Raw genomic sequence first — 22,358 nt, 5'->3', positions numbered from 1 at the left:
AGAAGATCGTACGGGATATCAATAATTATCTCGCCATCAAATAAACCACCAACCTTTCCTTCTCTCATATCTAAAAGTCAGTTTACAATTGTTGTTGTTTATTCAATATCAAATGTTCGAACAGTGAACCCCATGTTTTTCGTTAATCTTAAGACTTTACAGTTTGACCAAATGGATGAGGAACTTAATGAAGCATGCACAAAAATCTTGTTTATTTATGTTAGGAACAACATGTAGAATTTATCTGAAATAATCTCCAAAACAATTACTTTTCCTACAACTAACAATTTTAAGTTGGTACGAGGATGACAACTCAATATATCCTTCAAAGATCTATCCAACACTTCAAAGAAATGTGGATCATTAAGAACATTATGCATGTAATTATAACAATATTTATTACAAATATGCATTGGTTATGTCGCAAAAAAACACAGAAGAAATTAATTTATAAAGTGAATAGAAATGTGTAACATAAAACTATGGATAAAAGTCAACTAAATTGCATAATAGAAAAAGAAATAACGTTTGGTATGTTGGACATATCATTAGATCTTATGTTATCCAAATATAACTTTCTAAAGTTTTTGTTTTGTTTTGTTTTTGTTTTTTGTTTTTTTGTTTTTTTTGTCTTTAGCATCGTTAGATAATGTACTTGTAATATTAAAATTAGAAGTAGATTTGAGACTTGATGATTGCCACATTATATATTTGGATTGACATTTTCATTGTCACCGAGAACATATGTAAAATTATTTTAATATCGTATATGTTGTTGACGATAACCTATGTCAAAGCTAGGGTTTCAAGAATGGAGGTTAATGTTCAACGACGATAATGAGGTTCACATTTGTCACACCCCCAAACCAGACGGCGGAAACGTCTGAAAGATCGTGTAACTAACAATTGAATAATCATCACAATGAATATACATGAACCATAACACATTCATCACCAACATTACATAATACAACCAACATTGTTCACATCAAGTACATTGTTAAAATACATAAGTTCTAATTGTTCAAAGTACGATAAGTGATATTACATAAACAAAACCATACACACTTGCATATCTTCCAGCTTAACGATTACCTGAGAATACAAGTTATTTTGAAAACGGTCAACATATATAATGTTGGTGAGTTCATAAGTATATTTGAGTAAAAGTCTTTGTATATTTCATAAAAACCCAGAAAATCCGATATTTTCTGTAAAATGTTTTGAAAATGATGTGAAAATCGAGTATAAATGCATGTGTGAATTTAATCGTTAAAAACTTGTATGAGTGTAGTTTAGGTTCACTGTATTTTGAATAAATTAAAATTGTATATGATTAATCTCCCCAGAAAATCCGATATTTTCTGTTTTATAACATCGTTTAGATTTTTGTATCGTTAGTGAAGTCGTTTTGCATTGACACAATTAAAGAATTTATCTTCAAAAGGTTATCTTTTGGTATTGAATCCCTTTATGAGCCGTTATAACCATACATGATAATGACTAGGTCGCCCGTCTTGGTATTTTTCCAAATGCCGGTCTTGTTAAGGATGTTGTCGTCCTAGACTGGCCTAGTCTAGCTGTAGCGAACAACTAAGGCGTGGGGGGTCACCCCGTATAGATCTATACACAAACTACCGCTTTCCTACCAGAAAACTCTGATTATAACTACAGACTACGATTGTACACTCAGGAGTGCCAACCGACATGTCTCACTAGATTCTTAGCCCCTTTTGTTCTATGTTTAACGTTTACGTACATGTAGTATGTTTTTGTATTCGAAAGGTACATATAAAAGTATTCGACATTTAATGATTTCGCAAAGGTATAGTTACGGTCATATTAATATGTGAAATTTCCATTCCAAGCCCTATTAGCATGTAGTTAGACCACAAAGGCCCAATAACATGTAAGAGGGTAATTTGGGCCCAATAGGCATGTGAATGGGCCACAAAAGCCCAATAAACATATAATCCATAACTAAGGCCCAAATTAACATGTAAGTGGGTCATAAGACCCAATAAACACGTCATGGAAAACATTGGGCTCAATATACACTTAATTGGGCCCTTAGGGTCCAATGGCCAAGTAACGTGTATATTAGGCCCAATAAATAGTTATTGTTGTATTTCGTTCGTTTTGTTTTATTCCGTTGTTTGTTTTGACTTGAAGTTCAATAGAATGGTGATAAAAATCCTCCTTTTTGTAAAAACGACGTTTTTGGCCAACAATTCTCAAAATTTTAAATTAGGCCCAAAGTTTTGTAAAAATGACACTTTAGTCCGTAATTTATAAAAGTTTGCAATTTTGTCCCAAATGTCTATAAATTTACGGTTTTAACTCAAAATGTTATATTTTTACATTTGGAACCCTGTTTTGCAGAAAATACATTTTTAGCCCCTTGTTTGTAAAAGTTTACACTTTCGGCCCGATTTTTGAAAAACTTTACATTTTTGGTCCAATTTGAAAATAAATGATATTTTCACCTCTAAATTTGGTTTATTTACATTTATGACTCAAAATTTGGCCAAATAACATTTTTAACCCTCAAAACTTAATTTTTTTCGCAAATTGGGCCCAAAGGCCGTGATGCCCAAAGGTTTTGGCCCATTAAGCTAAATTTGCATTTTTGGCCCTTTTAAAAGTATTTTAGCATAAAAATACCTTTTTATACATGTAGAACCTGTTTGGCCCCTTTAAAAACATAATTTTCACTTTTTACCCTTATCTTTTGTTTTCTTGACATTTTTGACCTTTAACAAGGTTTTTATTGAATTCTTTTGCATCTTAAACATGTATTCACTTTTGGCTTGTTATTGTAATATGTATCATTTCATAGTTCATAGATCTTTTTTAAATAATACTTAAAGTTTCAAGATTTGCTAAGATCTAATCCATTATTACCAAACAAACTAAGAATTCACACAAAACATGCATATAACACATAGATCTACACATTTTACTTGCATTCTCCCCCAAAAATCATATGAAAACCGAAAAAAAAGGGGGTGTGAACTCACCTTTGCTTTGATGTTTCAGTTTTGAAGAAGAAATGAAGAAGATTTCGGTCCTAGCAACACCTTGAAGTAGTTTTCGGACTTGGATGGTTTCTAGGGTGTTAGATCACGAACTGAAGCTTCATAAGAGAGTGTTCTTAGCTTAAGGATGAAATCAAAGACTTAAGTATGATAACAACTTACCAAAGAGTGATGATCTAGAAGAGAACCTCTTGAAGACACACACCAAATCTCGAAATTTTTGTGGAAGAAGAGGGATATTCTTAAGAGTGTTAGAGAGTGTGTTTTGAAAATGTGTGTGTGTGTTCTTGATCTTGCTCTCGGCCGATGGGAAGAAAAAGAGAGAGAAGTGGAGTGCATGGAAGCATGAGAGTGCTTGGTTATATGATGAATAATTGCCTAGTTATCCTCTAAACAAAGATGAGGTGGCACCTCCCAAAGTCAACCCTCCCCTTAATCTCTTATTTTCCTTTTTTTATACATAGGCCGATATTTTGGGCCAAGAAGAAATAGTGGAGTAGTTTGGGCCCATTAACTTTAGCTAGGACATTTGGATCCTAAACATAAGGTTTTTCGGCCCATTGGGCTCTTGGAAGCATTCACGGCCCAAATAGAATAAAAGAATGGGCTTATGGCTCACTAATGGTTAATTGGATTAGTTATGGCCCAATAAGGCCCATTAGGGTTAGAATGGATCATTCTAGACCCAAATGGTCCAAAATGTTTTAGATTTATTAATTGGGTCCAATTAGGATCCAATTAGGGCTTCTAAGTCCAATGAAGTTGAATTGGGTGCTTATTGGTCCATTTGGCCCAATAAGGAAATCCTAGTCCAATATGGACTCAAACCATGGTTCTTAGGGCTTCAGACTCTTTGAGGAACATAATTGATGAATCTATATGAGCATTGAGTGAGATTTACTAAGAGTATAAGATTTACAATAGTTGAATGGTTACACAGGAACAGAATTTCCTAGCTAAAATGCTAGTTGTGACAACATTGATGTCTGATTCGATGAGGTTTACACTGATGGCGACGGTCTGGTGTTGGCAACGATTAGATTTCAAATGCCGACTTTTCCATGTGAGGTTTTTTGGGGATGAAGAACATAACAACAGGGAGAGAGAGAGAGAGAGAGAGAGAGAGAGAGAGAGAGACCCAGTTCTCACAAACGCCAGTGGCGAAAGAGGGCGACGAACACCGGTAACGGAAGAAGGTGATGGGTGCCAGTCCCGGAATAGGGCCGATGGAACATTTGCCTCTTGGGTTTTTTTACAGGTTTTACAAGAGATAAATGTATATGGGAGGGATAAGAGAGGTATTTGTTTTTTTTTTCTTTTTTTAGTTAGAATAACTAGAAAAGAAATAAAAGAAATTAACAAAGTGAATTATGAAATAGTATAATTGTTATTTCAGGTGGAGTAGGCCCAATAACAAAAATAAATGGAAACCATGCGGACCAAAATCATTAAAAATATCTGAAATTTGACAACTGATACACCACCAAACTTTTTGGATTAAAACCGTAAAATTTTGACAACCACAATGACCAAATTTGCAAATTTGTCTTCTTTAAATGCTCTAAATATACTTACATAATATGCATTTATGTCTAGGTTTTGTCATAAAAGTCTTCAATTTTACACAAAATATTTGGTTATACCCAAAGTCATCTTTTGTTCATTAATGCCTCAATTTATAGAAAAATAATGTCTGTACCATTAGGCCAGCTTAGTTTTTTTTTTATATCTTTCGTAATGAATTATATTTGATATCTAAACTTATGCTATGATTTATTAGTATAATTATTATTGTTATTATTGTTGTTATTATTATTATTTTTATTATTATTATTATTATTATTAATGTAAACATACATTCTTACATGTGTAAATATAATACATTTTTAAAATGTGTAAATATACTTTTAAAGGTAAAAAATACGATTTTACATGTATTTATATATAAGTAATTATAAACATGCATTTATATATAATAGATATAGAAACATATATATATATATATATATATATATATATATATATATATATATATATATATACCTGTTTTTGGGGCTTGTTTGGCAAAAGTAGTTGTTAGCTGGAAGCGGGTAGCGGTTAGCTGATAGCGGTTAGCTGGTAGCGTGTAGCAGGTAGCTGGTAGCGGGAAGCTGTAGCTTTTATTTGTTATATGAATGTTTGGCAAAAGTAGCTGGAAGCTTTTGAAATTTATAAAATTACATAAAAGGACACTTGATTAAAAATAAATAAATATATAAATATATTTTTAAGGGTAATTATGGAAATTGATTTCAAAAGCTCAGAAGCGTTTTGTTAAACGCTACATGAAGTAGCTTTTAGAATCAGAGCGTTTTGTTAAAACTAAAAGTTAAACGCTCATACTGCCAAACGAAGCTTTTTGTTTAAACTAGAGCGTTTTATCAAAAGCTAAAAGCTCCTAAACGCTTCCAAAAGCTCCATGCCAAACACGCCTTTATATATATAAATAATATTAACACATTTATATATAAATACATATAAACGCGTTTATATGTATGTATTTATACATATAAATACATATAAAAAATATATTTACGTAAATACGATTTTAATTTTATAAATATGTTTTTATACGTATAAAATATATGTATAAATAATAATAATTATAATTATAATTATTACAATATTTATAATAACAACTTTTAGATATTAAATATAATCTTTTAGGAGGCTTTTCAAACAAATCATTCTAGTATAGTGGTAAGGCTCCTTGCTTAGTGTGGAATAGGCCCCGGTTCTAGCATTTCTAGCTTCATAGCCCCCTTATTATTTCAAATTTCCTTCTTAACGAAGGCAGAAGACGTGACACCAGCTCTTTAGCTCCAGGTTAGCATAAAAACTCTCCGTCAGCCGCCCAGTCAGCGTCCTCATATGGTGGTTACCTGTTGTAGCAGGTAAGGGGTAAAACTGAACCAACTTTCCGGTATGTTTGGATATTAACACACAAAAATTTCATCTTTGGGCATAAATGAATATTTTGTGTAAATTTGAGGGCTTTTATGGCAAAAAAAACCCTTATGTCTAATCATAATTATATTTATTATTATTAATCACAAATTCCGATATACTATTATCTTAATTAATTTTAAAGATAATAAACATAACTCTTATCGATAAAAAATTAAGAAATTTTTATATATTTTAGAAAACTATATATAAATGATGAGGTTCAATAGAAAACCATAATTAACCAAGGAACCAATCGTGAGCGTCGGAAATCATAACGATCAACGGTCAAGGAAATAGATGTACACTTTTACATTGGACGCACACAGACCGAATTATACCAAAAAATTCACCATTTACAAAAAAACCCACCACTTTATTTCGTTTAAATTTTTTTAGGCCATGTTTTTTATCGAAAAAAAACCGAATATACCGTTGTTCACGATTTTTCGTCCTCTTTCCATAGAGATCCATGATAATATAAAAAACAAACTTTTTTTTTCGAAAAAAACTCACTTCATTTTCTTTGATGAAAAAAGTTAATGTCTATTTTTTTATAGAACAAAAATTAATAAATATATCAAAATTCATATTTTTTGTACTTTTTAAATATAGATTCATATTCATGTTAAAAAAAAACGATATTTCTGTTCAGATTCATATTGTAAACCTGTTCAGATTCACATTGTGAACCTCCTCAGATTCACAGTGTGCATAATAATAAGTCAAATTCACAGTGTGAATCTGAACTGATCGGAGCTTTTTCACATTGTGAATGTTAAAATTTGAAATATTTACAGTTTAGATTCACAGCGTGAATCTACACTGATCGAGGTTTTTTTTTTGTGCACATTCTCATATTCACAGTGTGGATAATAGTAATTCAGATTCACAATGTGAATCTGAACTGTTCGAAAATTTTCATATTGTGAATGTTAAAAATTGAAATATTTACAGTTTAGATTCACATTGTGAATCTACACTATTCGAGTTTTTTTTTTTAATCGGTGTTGATGTTTATTAATAGAGTACAAAAAATTAATATTTTTGGTATAATTAATTTTTTTTTGATAAAAATAAACTTAAATATTGAAAAAACTAAGAAAATTAAGTGGGTTTTTTTCGAAAAAAAAATTCGTTTTTTATATATCGTCATTGATCTCTATGAAAAGAGGACGAAAAATCGTGAACAACGGTATATTCGGTTTTTTTTTCGATAAAAAACTTGGTCTAAAAAAAATTTAAATGAAAAAAAGGAAGTGAGTTTTATTATAATTCCGGTACATGTGCGTCCATTATAAAAGTTTACAACTCTTCCTTTTGCCGTTGATCGCTTTAAATTCCGACGCTTTAGATTGGTTCTTTGGTTCCTTGATTAATAATGGTTTTCTATTGAAATTTTATATATATATATATATATATATATATATATATATATATATATATTTTGTAGCCTATCATAAACTATATAAATATTTTTTCCTACAAAAGGTTCAAGTATCATTCGAAATTAATGTATAATTTATGATTAGCATAAACTACATAAATATTTTTTCCTACAAATGGTTCAAATATCATTCGAAATTAATGTATAATTTATGATTAGCATGGTGGGCGTTGAGGTAGGGCAAAGTGGGCAACTGTCCATGACCCAATTTTATTATTACATATTTTTATTTAAAAATCAAAATTTATAATAACGTCAAGGATTATTTTTCTTTGGTTCGTCCTGGGTCTTTCATGATATTTAATTTCTCGGGACTGACCCTGATTAGATTAGATGATGTTTAAAAAAATCTATAGTATATTCATATGGTGAAATGAAAAAAGAGTGTTAGTCTTTATTTTCCTTATGGTTAATATTTTTAGTCTGTGGTTGTTTTTTATTTCTTATTTGTTTTGTAAAAATATAAAAATTAACATTAATTTTTTATTTTAATGTTTGGAGTTGTTATAAGAAAGGTTAGGATTTGGTGTGAAAAGCATCAGAGTAGAATAATATAAATGTTTATTTGTTGTGATTAGATAATTTGAATTTTAGATTAGAATAACTAATGTAAATAAATTTAACTTATTTTATTGTTTCTTTAAAATGTCGTTCGTTTTCAAATTATTCATAAAGATAATAAATATGAGAAAATACAACCAATAAATCAATAATGTAATAATTTATTTAAATGATTATATTATTTAAATCACATATGAAAAGCACTAGGTGAATAAAGGGGTGGGGGTATAGAAAAATTGAAGAAAGTTGATGCTCCTAATACAGTTGTAAGCAAAAAGATTTTAAAGTACAAAAGATAAATAATGTATGAAAAGCACAAATACTAGAGCCATCAAAGGTGATTCAACCCATCATCCGAACCAAATCCAGTATTAATGGGTTAGGTTGAAAATTTTAACCTAAAAAATATTTCTATTCCATTTAACTGAATAAATTGGATTGGAATTAAATGGATTGCGTTTGATAAAAATATCAATTTGATTTCAACCTAAAAGTCCATTTAATTTTAATATATATTTATTTTATAATTTAATTATTAATTAATAAATTGTAATCCCAAAATATTATTTATAGATTTTTTCTTTTTAAATGCAACTCTGATTTTCATCTTTATTCTTAACACATTAAGACACTCTCGTTATGCTTTGCATTCATCTCATACAATCATGTTGTTCACAATCATGACTCATACACTTTTGACGTTATTCATTTGCGACTTCAGTTGGTATAAACATGTCAATGTGGTGTGTAAACCTATTTAAATAAATATGTTGGGTTGGTTGAGAATTTTCAACCTAATTAATAAATGGATTGAACTTAAACCCAATCCAGATCGATCAATTCTAGCTCTAACAAATATATAAAAGAAACTAGGGCATATATCATTCCACTATTGTGAATTTTACCCCTTACACTCTAGTATATGAGATTATATCATCGAAAAGATACAACCGCATCATGTATGACCTCATACCATTTTAACATTTCCTTCTCAATTCTTCTCTCATCGTCAGACGTGACCATCTCCACTATTTTAATTATAGTTGCCGGTTCTCATTTAGACAAGACTTTGTCCATTGATTTTGATTTTGAAAGCCTTGTCCATTGATGTTGTTTAGCATAGGTTTGGTGTGTATAGATTTAGTGTGGCGACTTAGAGGGTTCGGGATGGTTCTTAAGGAAAGTGTAGATTGGTGTGGAAGGTACTATCGGACCCGTACTACTAAAAGCACAGGAATCGTATTTGAGACAAGAACGTTCTTGGAACTTCTAAGGTTATTGTAGAGAGGAAATTTACTCGATATTTTTTGTTAATCGTTTGTATGTTTGTATTTCAGTCTGTGTTGTTCATGGTGTCCACTCGAGGAGGAGCTTCTGCATCTGGTTCGGGTGCTGGATTCGAACCCATTGACTAGCGGTTGCATGAGTTTATCACCTCTAACATCACTCACGGTATCATGGAGGCCACCCTCTGATCTACGGTACCATCAAGGGGGGATTATGGAGCTTCTGGATGAGCGACTCGGGGCCCTTCGGGCAGAGATCGCTTCGGGGCAGTTAGGAGCTCAGACCCCCTTGTTTTGGAGTTCAAGCCTTATGGAGCACCATAGTTGTTTGGGGCCAAGGACGCCATTGACATCCACGAATGAATCATTGACATGGAGAATGCACAGCGCACAAGCTTCTATCCCGAGGAGTCGAATGTGGGATTTGCCTCTTTCCTTTTGAGAAACCAAGCTCGTGATTGGTGGGAGTAGGTCGGTCATGTCGTGGGAACTGAGGCGGTGGCGGCCATGTCTTAGGGTGAGTTTGTGTCGAGATTTCACGAGGATTTTGCTCCAGCGATTGAGGTGCAACAGCTGGTGAGGGAGTTTCAGGACCTTCATCAGACTACTGAGACCATGGCAGAGATCACTGCCAAGTTCTGCAAGAGGGCCATGTTGGTTCTGCAGTATGTTGCAGATGAGGAGATGAAGAAGATGAGGTATCATGACATGATGAAGGATGAGATCAGAGAGTTTGCGAGTTATTCGAAGTGCAAGACCCTAATGATATGATCACAAGAGCCAATGAATGGGAGATCGAGCTGGAGCTTCGGACGAAGCGCAAGCTAGAGCAGGTGCAAACAGCAATGGGTCAGGCTAAGAAGCCCAATACTTTTGATTCACACACCAGAGGCTAGCAGGGTCGAGGCCATTACGGCAAGTGTGCCAAGACGCACGATGGGGCATGTCGAGCTGTGGATTCAGGTTGTTTCAGATGTGTTTAGACGAGTCATATGGGTAGGGATTTCCCCCAGGGTGCACTGATTTTCTTTCATTGCAATCAGACCGACCATAAAAAGGCTGATTGTCCGAGATTAAAAGGAGGAGCAGTGGCGATGCCTACACCAGCCACCTTGAGGATTATTGATGGCTGCCATGGCAAGGCGGAGACACTTGTGGTGAAGAGCAAGGCATTTCAACTGACTACCGATGAGGCTCGTGCAGCACCGGATGTGGTTACCGGTACATGACTTTATCATATCTTGTATTTCTTTCTTTATTTATGCTCATGTTATATCTGATTTTGTATAGGGACTTTCTTATTCGGTGGTATGACTGCTCATGTTTTGTTTGATTCGGGTGCTACCCGATCCTTTGTATCTCTTTCCCTTAGCAAGAAGATTAGTGATGCTCACGAGACTCTAGATTATCTGTTAGAGGTTGATATTGATGATGATCATTCTATGACTGCTTCAAGGGTTCATCGTGGGTGTGTCCTGAATCTGTTAAATAAGAGATATTCTATTAACTTGGTATCGATTCCTCTGCGAGGGTCGAAGGTTATCATCAGGATGGATTGGTTGGATCCCAATGGGGACATGATTGGCTATGAGCGTCAACTGGTGAGAGTTCAAACCCCAAGTGGGAGTGAATTGGTTATTCCTGGCGAGTGCACTTTGCATGGGCCGACTCTTTGTTCAGCTGCGAGGGTCAGGAGATATCTTCAACAAGGTTGTTATGGGTTTTTGGCTTATGTGGTGGATACTCGGGTTGGGGGCACGACGGCGTTGAGTGAGGTGCCTATTGTTAAGGATTTTTCCAATGTGTTTCCTGAGGATTTTCCAGGAGTGCCTCCCGAGAGGCAGGTCTAGTTCTAGATTGATTTAGTTCCTGGTGCGGCCCCAATAGCCAAGGCACCGTATCGCTTGGCACCACTGGAGATGCAGGAGTTGTCTACGCAGCTTCAGGAGCTACTAGACAAGGGATTTATTCGTTCGAGTAGCTCACCTTGGGGAGCACCGATCTTGTCTATAAAGAAGAAGGACATCTCATACAGGATGTGCATTGACTATCGGGAGTTGAATAAGCTAACAATGAAGAACCGTTACTCACTTTCGAGGATTGATGACTTATTTGATCAGCTTCAGGGTATGTCTTGGTTTTCCAAGATTAATTTGTGATCGAGTTACCATCAGATGGGGTCAGGTACGATGATGTACAAAATACGACCTTCAGTACTCGTTATGGTCATTACGAGTTCGGGGTGATGTCATTCGGGCTCACCAATGTACCAGCATCATTCATGGACCTCATGAACCGGGTTTGCAAACCGATGTTGGATCGGTCGGTGATAGTGTTTATAGATGATATTCTAGTCTACTCCAAGACCAAGTAGCAGCACGAGGAATATTTACGATAGGTATTGGAGACCCTGAGGAAAGAGAGAGAGGTTGTATGCCAAATTCTCTAAATGTGAGTTTTGGTTATGTGAGGTGCAATTCTTGGGGCAAATCGTCAACCAGAAGGGTATATTGGTCGATCCGACCAAAATCGAGGTCGTGATGCGATGGGAGGTTCTGAGAACCCCATCTGAGATTCGGAGCTTCCTAGGCCTCGCAAGGTATTATCAGAGCTTTATCCAGGATTTCTCCAAGATTGTTGTGACATTGACCCGATTAGCGAAGAACAATGTTACTTTTCAGTGATGGCCTGATCAGCAGTTGGATTTTGAGACGTTGAGGTCGGGATTATGTGAGGCCCTGATTATCACGTTTCCCGAGGGCATGGATGATTTTTTGGTTTATTGTGATGCGTCTATATTGGGTTTGGGAGCTGTCCTCATGCAGAGAGGACATGTGATTGCTTACGCCTCGAGGTAGCTCAAGCCTCATGAGTTAAATTATCATACGCATGATTTGGAGTTTGGGGTCATGGTTTTTTCCCTCAAGATATGAAGGCATTATCTATACGGGGTAAAGGATTATGATTGTGAAATCCTGTACCACCCTGGAAAGGCCAATCTTGTGGCAGATTCCGTGAGTCATAAGGCAGTGAGTGCTCCTATTGGGGATTTATATCTAAGGATGGTTATTATTTCGCCTCTGTTGGATATGATCAAGAAGACTCAGGTGGAAGGATTGAAAAAGGAAAACTGGAAGGCGGAGCAGGTCATTGCAAATTCCTCTATTTGTCAGAGATGGTCGAGGCTTGTTGACACAATGTGGCAGAGTTTGGGTTCTAACTACTGGTGGGGTGAGGCAGATAATGTTAGAAGAGGCTCATAAGTTGAAATTTTCGATCCACTCAGGGGTCACGAATATGTATAGGGATCTGAGTTGAGTTATTGGCGGCCTTGTATGAAAAGAAAGATAGCATGGTATGTAGAGCGGTGTCCGACTTGCCAGAAATTCAAGGCCGAACATCAGAGACCCCATGACATGATGCAACCGTTACCCATTCCCATGTGGAAATGAGAGGAGATCACCATGGATTTCATCACAAAGCTGCCAAATACGGTGCGTGGAGTTGATTTGATCTGGGTCATTATTGATAGATTGACCAAGAGTGCACACTTGATACCGATTGTCGAGAGTATACCTGCTAAGAAGCTAGCTGCCATTTAAATTTGGGAGGTGGTGGTTTGGTACGGGGTACCAGTTTTGGTGGTTTCGGACCGATATGTTCGTTTCACCTCCAGGTTTTGAAGGAAGTTTCACGAGGAGTTGGGTACTCAACTGCATTTCAGTACAACATACCACCCCCAGACTAATGGACAGCGTGAGCGGACGATTTAGACGCACGAAGATATGCTCCAGGCGTGCGTGTTAGATTTTGGAGGGAGTTGGGATACTTATCTTCCACTGGTCAAGTTCTCCTACAACAATAATTATCACGTCAGTATTGATCGACCACCCTTCGATATGTTGTATGGAAGGAGGTGTAGCACCCCGGTTTGTTGGGGCGAGGTCAGGCATCGGGTCATGGGCAGTACTGAGGTGGAGCTCAAGACCATTGAGTTGATTCAGTAAGTGCGCGACAGGTTTGAGTCATGCAAAGCCGGCAAAAGAGTTATGTAGACCGCCGTCATTCAAGCCTTGAGTTTTAGGTGGGGAACTTTGTGCTTCTGAAGGTGTCACCTTGGAAAGGTGTCATCCGGTTTCGAAAGTGGGGCAAGATGGGTCCCCAGTTTATTGGTCCCTTCAGGATTTTCTCCCGGGTGGGCAAGGTTGCATACCGGCTGGACCTACCTGATTAGCTTAGCCAGATCCATAACACCTTCCATGTCTCTCAGTTGCGGAAGTCTGTAGCCAATGATTCTACAGTGATCCATTTGGATGATATTCAGGTCGATGAGCGCCTGAACTAAGTTGAGAGGCCGATTGTGATTCTCGACAGGAAGACCAAGGCTCTGCACAACAAAGTGGTGAACCTGGTGAAGGTGCAGTGACAGCACCAGAAAGGCTTTGAGTGGGCGAGGGAGCCTAAGGATAAGATGAGGGAGCACTACCTAGATTTGTTTGCAGCAGCGGACTTAGAGGACGAAGTCTGATTCAAGTGGGGGAGAATTGTAACATTCTGTATCTGATACATTTCAAATTATAGCTTAAAACCCAAAATATTTGCATTTCCAGTCCCTACGTATGGCATAAGTTGGAGTTGCGCCTCGCGTAGATCATTTAAGTTGGTTGTGAATTCTAGATCGTACGTTATGTGTACGTTGAGGTACGTAGGACGTACTCGTGTGGGGTTCAAACACTATTTTTTAGGGCTTGGACCCTATTTAAAGGATTTTATGGCCTCAAACCCTTACTTGCCTCCATCCTCCATCTCTCTTAGCTCCCATCTTGAAACCCTAATTCTTGTGTGTGGATTTTGAAGCCTTTTTGTAACATCTTGGTGCTCCTGGTGGTGAAGGAAGACTTTTGGGGTAGTGGTGTTGCACTCAAGCTCTTGGATCCAGCATCTACTCATCTTTTTGCATCTTTAGTATGTATAAAGCTCAAATATTGATGCTTGCCTTACTAGATCTTTTAGGTTGCAAGTTATGGCCTTTTGTCCTAAAACCTTGGTCTCATGAGTATTGTCTACTCCAGAGAATTTGAGTTGTCCTTTCAGGCATTTTAGAGTGTTTAGTGACATAAAAATGCAAGCTTGGGACTTGGTATTCATCGATTCAAGAGTTATGGAGTTTTAGATGGTAATATAAGTTAGGGTTTTGGTTTTGAGCTTCATTTTTCCATGCAAAGGAATAAAGGTTGCAACTTTATAACTTTAGACGTTTATTAGAGAGGAGGAAGGAACATGCAAAACTCTCATGTGACCAGTGGCAACCTTGTCACGAACAAAATGAAGATCAATCTCAATTTGTTTGGTGTGTTGATGTTGAACCGGATTCAACGACATAAAATTGCATTGTCATTGTTGCAATAAACAATAGTTGCACGACGTAGAGAATAATGGAGCTCGAGAAGAAGATTCAGAATCCAACTAGTCTCTGCCACGACATTAGCAACACCACAATATTCTGCCTCGACACTGGAACGAGAGACGGTGTTTTGACATTTAAATGACCAATATAACAGATTGTGCCCTGAGAACACACAATAGTTGGATGTGGATCTCCTAGAAACGGGGCAACCAGCCCAATCAGCATCAGAGTATGCAATAATATCTCTATTAGGAGAACTGTAAAGTTGAAGACCATGATCAATAGTGTCACGAACATAACGAAGGATGCGCTTGAGAAGAAGGAGGAATAGGATGAGAAATAGGAGTGTCATGGACATTAGGACCGTGGTTAGTCGAGGAGGGTTGATCGGAATTAAGCGGAGCAGCATCATGGAAAGACGGTGCTGATGTAGGTTGCGACGACGGCTGATCAACTGAGAGTTGAAAAGTGGGATATAACATCCCAAAATTCAAGGCCAAAAATTTCATTTTTAAATAATTTATTATAAAACCATAAGTATAAAAACATCTGTAATAACATCTAATGTCAAAACCAAAGTGTCAGTAATCGAAACATGTTATCATGAAATAATATCAGAGTGTAATCCCAAAGATCTCATGTGCGATCGAGCCGAATCCTTTCCTTTGAAAACGAAGTACCTGAAACCAAAACTAAAAACCGTAAGCACGAAGCTTAGTGAGTTCCCCCATCATACCACATACCATACAATCACATATTGTCAGGCATATATGGGTGCCCGACCTACCCTGCTGAGCATACCGGGGTGCTTAACCTACCCCACTGTCAGGCATACCGGGGTGCCCGACCTACCCCATGTCAGGCATATCTGGGTGCCCGACCTACCCCTTAGGTATCTTTCAACCGGTAACCGGGAGCTTGCCTCCCTTTCGGTATCTTTCAACCGGTAACCGGGGACTATTTCACCCCTACCACTACCACATAAAAGCATAACATAAACACATAAATCACATACTGCTTAGCAAATCTGGGTGCTGGCCTACCCCTTCGATCCTGTCGACCGGTAACTGGGGACTATTTCACCCCCTACCACATAATATCATATCGCATATATCATAATCTGTTTAGCATAGCTGGGTACTAATCTACCCCTTCGGTCCTATCGACCGGTAACCGGGGACTATTTCACCCCTACTATCACTATCACATAACATCATATCATACTAGCACATAAACATAACAGGTAGTAGCAAACATAGACAATTATCACAAAGACAATCATCTAACAACAACTCCTACTGGTGGGCCGGCATTGTGGCCGTAGACCCGCCCCTACTGGAAGGTAACTCACCTCACACTGCTGAAGTCCCGTAGACACAATCCCAGCTGCTGGATGACAGATTCCCAAAATGTCAATATCAAAACATCACCCCAATTAATAATTTGGTTCCAACATATGTCCATAAATCCATATTGGGGGTAAAAGACTGCTTTACCCCTAACTTGGCTCGATTCAAGCCCAAGGCCCAATCCGAAGGCCCAAAAATCAACTATGAGTCAAAGCCCAACATATGGCCCAATTTTCCAAATTGGGCCCAAACCTTTACAAGGTCTTACCATAAGGCCCAACCATTTAGTCCAGTCCAAACATTCGATATTCTAATGGCCCAATATCACATAATCATAAAGGCACAAACTATGGCCCATCTATGGCCTAATTTTCCAAATTGGGCCCAGCCCCTCATATGGGCCTTACCTCAAAGCCCATTAATTATTCTAATCCATTTGCTTGATCTTGGATGACCCATTAATAACCCAATCATCAAGGCCCAACAATAACCCAAGTGAAATTAGGTTTTCACATAAAATGACGATTAGGGTTAAGTGTTTCTTACTTAACCCATTAAGGACTTAATCCATTAAGTCCATCACTCTTCTAAATAACTCATATGGTGTGATTGGGCTTAATACACACTTCCATTCCAATGGCCCAAATGTGGGTCCCGATAAGTCCAAGCCCATAAATCCAATGTTAGGGTTTTCTAAACCCTAATTAGGGTTTCCAACCCCATCTTAGCCCAATAGGCCGAATAGTTATGTCTTTTAACTAGTTAAGGTTCATTAGGCCTATTAGGGTTCCACTAGGCCCATTAGTCACATGTTTGGGCTTTTTAGGTCAATTAGGGCTTTATTGGGCCCATTAGGATTTCATTGGGCCCACTAAGGTTTATTAGGCCCATTATGGTTTTAGTCCCTTTGTCCAAACATCCCAAACGACATCCAAACACAAACAAGCACACCGCCACCCAACACAGCGGTCGGTGGCAGCAGTCACCACCTCACGGTGGTGGTTAGGGTTTCTTTCTCATTATTCCATTTTCTTTTACAATTTACAATGTTAATCTCTAAAATAACACACACAACTAAGCTAAACACACACACCTAACCACCTTGTAGTGGCCAGTGGTGGTTCATGGCGGCCATGGTGGTTATCTCCTCAGTTTTCGGCCTACAAAAAATGCACACACACTTCAAACGAGAAGTCGGACCCCAAGAGAATACACACCGACACAACCTTCGCGTGGCGGCGTACGACAGCAACACGGCGGAGAGAAGATGCAATAGCAGTGGTGGTTCTCGGTTTCGATGTCGACAATGCAGTAGTGGAGACGAAGGCTGTCGGGTTGATGATGCAAACAACGACTGATGGCGTAGGCTAGGAAACGGCAGGCTCGTCGGAGTCGCCTGATTGGAACCACGAAGAAGCAGCGACAGCCTAAGAAGGAGAAGGAGAAGGATGCTGATGGATGCTCGGTGTTCTCTTGGTGGCTTAGAGCACACGACGCTGGAATATTCCGATGCTCCTCCGACGATCTGTGACCTCGACAACGGAGTAGCGGCGGCCAAAAGGTGGCGATCGGACCCTGGGATGCAACGGCGGCTGGGGAGCTCTCATATGGTGGTGGCGGCTATAGAAGTGTATTAGGTTTAGGGTTGATAACCGGTGAAGCTGGAGCTATATACCCGGTTCCTTTAAAACATATTTCCATAACAACAACTATGGTCCCTCCATTCTAAAATCATTTCAAAATGAGTCTGAAATTTACCTTTTTAACCCCTGATTCCATAAATCTTTACAATGTAAATCCAGAATTTACATTTTATCCATTGCTTCCATAATTCCTTTCATATTGGGTCCTAACTGTTACCAAGCAGCCCTTGTCTTCAATATTACTTACAAATTAAGTCCGGATTTAACACTTAACCCCCGTTTTTTTAATTATAACATTTAGTTCCCAAAACCAACATCTCACTGAATATTATGTATTTTAGGGCTACTACTCTTTAATAAATTTTATCTATTTATTTATTAAATAAACAGGGTGTTACATGGGAGATGGGCAACCTTAGAAGCGAAAGTGGATGGGTCGGAAGGTACGGGGTGATTGTTTTTGAAGTAAGGAGTAAGATCTAGGGAGAGTTGTTTCATTAAAAACCAGATGACAAGAGATAACGATTTGTTGAGTGTCAAGATTGAGACACTGATATCCTTGTGATTTGAAGGATATCCAAGAAAGACATGCGGGGTAGAACGAGGGGATAATTTGTGAGGAGCAACAATGTTGGGAAAACAGAGACAACTAAAGACATGTAAGTGATGATATGTTGGTTTAATGTGGTATAGTTTGTGAAAAGGGAGTGTCATGATTGATGGTGGTGAAGGGAAGAATGTTAAGAAGGTGAGTTGCCATGTGAAGGGCTTCAACCCAACGATCGGGTGGAAGATGGGCATGAAATAAAAGAGTAAGAACAATATTGTTGATTGTGTGTAACATGCGTTCAGACTTTCTGTTTTGTTGGGAAGTGTGAGGACAAAAGAAGCGCATTTGAATGCCATTAGAGTCGCATAGATTTTGAAACCGAGAATTAGCATATTCCCCACCATTATCACATTGAAAAACTTTTATATCGGATTGAAAGTGATTGTGAATAAGCGTGCGAAAATGAACAAATTTAGAATCGACATCGGATTTTGCACGTAATGGATACACCCATAAATAATGAGAGTAATCATCAAGAAATATAACATAATATTTGATGCCAGTAATACTCGTGACCGGAGAGGTCCATATCAGAGTGAATAAGGTCAAATCGAGAATGTGAAACAAAATTAGATAAAGGAAAAGGTAATGTAACATGTTTGCCCATTTGACATGATTGACATCAAGTAGAAATTTTATTATTGTTTGAACAATAAATAGAACGAATATCAACTAAAGACTTGAAAACTTGACGACTGAGATGTCCAAGACGCAAATGCCAAATAAACGGAGCAGCGGAGAGAAATGCTTGAGGAGAAGGAGTTGCGATAGGGTGAAGCTCACCGGTGCTATCACATTGCATGAGAGTTTGGTTGGTTTGAAGGTCCTTCACAATAAAACCAAACGTGTCAAAGTCAATAGAAACCATATTGTCACAAGTGAAACGACGCACATAAATTAAGTTTTTAACAATTTGAGGAGTAATCAAAATATTTTTCAAATGAAGAGGACGATATGGATTTGGAAGAGAGGAGTTGCCAACTTGACTTACAGGAATCGAAGAACCATCAACTACCAAAACAGATGAAGAAAAATTAGTGAAATCATTTGAGATGGTTTTGAGAATACCTTGGTTGGCGTGTAGATGCGAGGTAGCGCCAGTGTCCATGTACCACCCATCGTTGCTCGAAAAATGAGTTTTCGGCAAATAGAAGGTGGATGTGTATAATTTTTATTTTATGTTTTATAAAAAGACAGGGCCACATTAAAAATTGTTTTATGTTCAAAAAATTTCACAATAATAAAAAAAATATTGATTATAGAGTATTAAAAAAAGATTAATAAGAGGGTACATGATCGTGATCCTTGAATTACATGATATTCGTCTTGCTTGTTGAGTTCTTTGATGGTATTTTTAGGTCAGATGATATGTTATTCAGAAGTTAAACTTCAACAGACAAATTTGAAAGTAAAATCATTTCACAAATTCTCGCGCTGCTTTATTTCACGGGATCAACGATCCTTATATAGGCAATATTTTACAAACGACACACAACAAACTAACTATTGTTAGTCATTTATCTATTCTAGACATATCTATGCTAGACATATACCTAATTTTACATTATTACATATAGGATACATTTATTGGATGCTATTATGCATCATTGACCTATGTGTCATACATACAATACATTTATATTATTAAATATTTGACAAAAATTGATATATCATAGTTGTTACATGTTTGACACGTAATAATTATATCATGCTTGAAACAATAGTTTTTTGTCTGCTGTTATCTCTTTCCTCCGAATAATCGGGGGTTTGACATCATTATTTGTCATGGTTCCATTATTGGTGCTTCTAGGTTTTCTTTAGGGTGTCATGGTGTCATGAGGACATTGGCAACGATGTCTTAAAATTGGGGGGGGGGGGGGGGTGACAACCCCTCTATTGTCTCCACCCATGATGTCATGAGGACATTGCCGCACAAAACTTTTGTTGATGCGCTCTACTTAGTCATCTCACATTTACACGTTGGGGATCTTGTTGCACAAAATTATTGTGTCCATCGTCCACTTTAACTATTTCACCATTATATAGTATGTAACATCGTCCTAAACACTATCTCCCTTATAAATCATAGATAATAAGTACTTAAAATTCTTCTTTAGGTGTAGTACTTTCTCCTCGATACATACTTCTCACCAATCATTACATTTCATGTTGAAATTGCACCAAATATATATCGTCTAAAATATGTTGATTTGTAACCCCCTTTCTTCCAACCTAAAATTCAGCTAAGTTCTAGTCTCTACCACCAACACAATGTTACCAAAGATAAATGTGCTTGAATACTCCATGTCACCAAAGAAAGTTTGAACAAAGGTTATACAACACCATTACATATCCTATATTCTATTGGTCCCCATCTAGCTTCCACAATCCCCCAAATCTTCTCTCATGGTACAATATCATACACTTTCTCTAAGATAAACACCATTTGTAGATCAATATTTCCATCAATAACTTGTGTTAAAACATGATTAACTTAAAACACTACATTATTACAATGATAACTTATATTTTTTAATAAAAGATAAAGGATGTATGCATTAAAAACACAATTTGGTCAACTTATGGCCCGTTTAAATTCGAACAATTACAAGTTACAACCTAATTTACAAGAATGCATGAGCAAATGTGTATATCGGTCTCTCTTATTACAGGGCCTAAATTTTTAAGCATGATAGAAGTGAAAGGACTTGCAAATTGCCCCTGAAACTGAAAGCACCAAAATTTTCAAATCTGTTCATTTGTTATCTATACATATTTTGAACCTTTTGCATAAGTAAAACAATCGCACATAATGCAGGAATGATAGATCTTACATGGATTTGTGTGTTGATCATTTGTAGACCTTTGTATTCCCATGACTTTATTTACCACTTGGGAATTTGGTGACAATTATTGTGAAATGGAGATGAATATATATATATATATATATATATATATATATATATATATATGGTATTACATTTGAAGAAGATTATTCACAGTAACAGAAGCTGACATTGTTCGCTCTAAATCCTGCAAATTGATTAAACCATTATAATGTTTTTGACGACATACAAAAGAATTCCATAAGAGTATTTTGGGACTATAATATAATGTATGAAATTGTTCACATGCATGATTATATTACGAGGGACATGAGGAAGTACTTCACGAACAATTTCAGCCATTTCAAACATACGTCTTAAATCCTGATATGTAAGATGTAATCCAACCCTATTGAGAGAATCATCAGGAACCACTGTAATCATCAAGAAATATAACATAATATTTGATGCCACTAATACTCGTGACCGGACAGGTTCATATCAGAGTGAATAAGATACGGAGAATGCAAAACAGAATTAGATAAAGAAAAAGGTAATTTAACATGTTTGCACATTTGACATGATTGACATAAAGTAGAAATTTTATTATTGCTTGAACAAGAAATAGAACGACTATCAACTAAAGACTTGAAGACTTGACGACTGATATATCGAAGACGCAAATGTCAAATAAACGGAGCAGCAGAGAGAAACGCTTGAGGAGAAGGATTTGTGACAGGGTAGAGCTCACTGGTTCTATCACATCGCATGAGAGTTTCGTTGGTTTGAAGGTCTTTCACAGTAAAACCAAACAGGTCAAATTCAATAGAAACCATATTGTCACAAGTGAAACGACGCACATAAATTAAGTTTGTAATAATTTGAGTGATCAAAATATTTTTCAAATGAAGAGCAAGATATGGATTTGGAAGAGAGGAGTTGCCAACTTGACTTATAGGAATCGAAGAACCGTCACCTACCAAAACAGATGAAGAAAATTACTGCAATTATTTGAGACGGTTTTGAGAGTACCATGGTTGGCGTGTAGATGCGAGGTAGCACCAATGTCCATGTGACATCCTCTAATTTTCAGAACCAATTATAACTTTTCTTTACGCTTTAAAAATCATTTATTTATATTTGCAGAAAATCCCAGTACAAAAGATCATTTTGATTACAAATGTTTGTTTCCAAGATGTTAAAACCC

Source organism: Lactuca virosa, chromosome 9 (assembly GCF_052849685.1).
Source record: "Lactuca virosa cultivar CGN04683 chromosome 9, Lactuca_virosa_CGN04683_v6, whole genome shotgun sequence".
Classification (NCBI taxonomy): domain Eukaryota; kingdom Viridiplantae; phylum Streptophyta; class Magnoliopsida; order Asterales; family Asteraceae; genus Lactuca; species Lactuca virosa.
This window is presented reverse-complemented; position numbering follows the sequence as displayed.